This window comes from Chiloscyllium punctatum, unplaced genomic scaffold (assembly GCF_047496795.1).
Source record: "Chiloscyllium punctatum isolate Juve2018m unplaced genomic scaffold, sChiPun1.3 scaffold_521, whole genome shotgun sequence".
NCBI lineage: Eukaryota > Metazoa > Chordata > Chondrichthyes > Orectolobiformes > Hemiscylliidae > Chiloscyllium > Chiloscyllium punctatum.
In genome coordinates, this window is record NW_027310255.1 from 70460 (window position 1) to 72500 (window position 2041).

General features: G+C 68.0%; 1 non-coding gene across 1 annotated transcript; it reads left to right on the top strand.

Moving 5' to 3' along the window:
* The first annotated feature begins 558 nt into the window (after positions 1-558).
* On the top strand, positions 559-712 carry LOC140473122 (5.8S ribosomal RNA). Its single transcript, XR_011958104.1, has one exon. It is a non-coding gene; the product is annotated as a 5.8S ribosomal RNA (ribosomal RNA).
* The last annotated feature ends 1329 nt before the right edge of the window (positions 713-2041 follow it).

The window sequence follows — 2041 nt, forward strand, 5'->3', positions numbered from 1 at the left end:
CGCTCTCGGTCGGGGCGCCTGGCGTCGATCGGTGGTCGGTGGCTTGCGGGCAAGCTGCGCTGTGAGTGTGGGAACGAGTATGACGAGCCGTTGCCGCGACTCCCAGTCCACCTCGGCGGTGGCTGGGCCGGGCGGGCGTCTGCTCGGGCGAGTGCCGCCCCCGCCTCCTCGCAGGAAGTCCGCTCGCCGACACGCCGCCACGTGCACGCGTCAGTGACGCTGCCGAACCGATGGCCGGTGCCCGTTCCCGCCTCTGCTTTTCCTAGGGCAAAGCTGCTGCACGCCTCGTGATACTAGGCGGGCGACATGGTGGCGGTGATCCTGCCTCCGTCGCTGCGGTGCGTTGGGGCACGCATCGCCTCTTGGGCGCCCTGTCCTCCTCCCCCCAATAGACGTATGTTTCTGCGGGCCGCACCAGGATGGTGCTCCCCATCGCTTCACGCCACCCTGCTCCGCCCGCACGCCGGCGTGCAGGTGGCTGTAGCTCAAGGTGGGGAGCGTATGTGCGGTCCGGGTCGCTTTCCTCTGGCGAGGGAGAGACCTAAAACAAACTCAGACAACTCTTGACGGTGGATCACTCGGCTCGTGCGTCGATGACGAACGCAGCTAGCTGCGAGAATTAATGTGAATTGCAGGACACATTGATCATCGACACTTTGAACGCACTTTGCGGCCCCGGGTTCTTCCCGGGGCCACGCCTGTCTGAGGGTCGTTTGGCAATCAATCGCACTCGCCTTGGCTGGCGAGAGCGCGGCTGGGGTGTCGCAGAGGACCCGTCCTCTTTGTCCCCCTAAGTTCAGACTCCGGAGCCCTCCGGCGTCGGAGCGCTTGGCCTTTCCCCCCCACCCTGCACATTCCGTTCGTCAGGCTCGACGCCATCCCCCCGCCGGGGAGCGCGGCCTGGCGTCCGTCTGTGTCGTGGCAGTGGGGCCAGCACGGCTGTCACCGGTCCCAGAATGGCTGTCGGTGGTTCACACTGTGTGTGTGTGCCAACCCTCCTGGTCTCTGGGACACGGAGCTGCCACGAAGTGTTGAGCCTCCAGTGGGGGGTCTGCCTAAGCTCTGCACGTCCGCATTGGGTCCGTCTCTCGGTTGGCTGGCAGTGGAAAGAGTGAAGGGAGCCGCGGAGGTCCGGTGCTGGTGCGCCGCCGGCCTGACCGTGGAGCTCGCCGGTTTGACACGCTGACCCGACTCGATGGTTGATCGATTGAGAGTGCTGGGAGCTGCAGGCCGCCCGCTGCTGCAGCCGCCCGTCTCGTGGTTCGTCCTCGGCCTTAAGTGGCCGGCGGGGCGTCTGATCCTGTCTCCCCTGCTGGCGCCGAGTGCCTGGCCGAGGGAGGAGGTTTTCGTCGAACGCTGTGACTTGGACGGTCGCACGCGCGTGGATCGCTGGCTCTTGGCTCTCCCGTTCAGTCCGCACGTTTTCCGCTCCGTCCTGCCACCGGTCTCGGGAGGTACGGAGGGGTTGGCGGGCGTGGTGTGTGCTCCGTCACCGTGCAGGCACACCTACCACGCCGTCGGCCGACCCCCGCACGGTCCTCCTGGCCATCGGGAGGACGGCGGAACGTCGGGCTGTCGGGGGCCAAGTCGCCAGAAGGCCACCGCTGTGTCTTCCGTACCCTGTCACCGTCGGCGTGCCTTCCTCAACTCGTCCGGCTCGGGGCCGCTGGGTTCAGGAGCGGCGTCGCCCGCCGGCCCCACTGAAGGCCGTGCCGTTCCGCGGCTGGCGATCGATGTGCGTGGCGTGCCTGCGCGACCGTTCGCCACTTGAGCCTCGGCACTCCTCTCTCCCTCTCTCTGACCGTCGGGCAGTCTCTGTCTGCTGGTGCCTCGCACGTCCCGGGCGGCGGGTCGTCACCCCCGCGACCGGGCCTCCGGCAAGGCAGGAATCAGGCTGACCCTTCCGCTCGAGTAAGCAGCCGGCACTTCCGAGTTTCGCCTCCCGCCGTGGACGGGGGAGGGTCTCCGGTCCCGTGGAATTGCGCCGAGCACGTCCCCGCGCGTGGACGCGGCGGCGCTGGAGGCGGCAGGGGCGGCCACT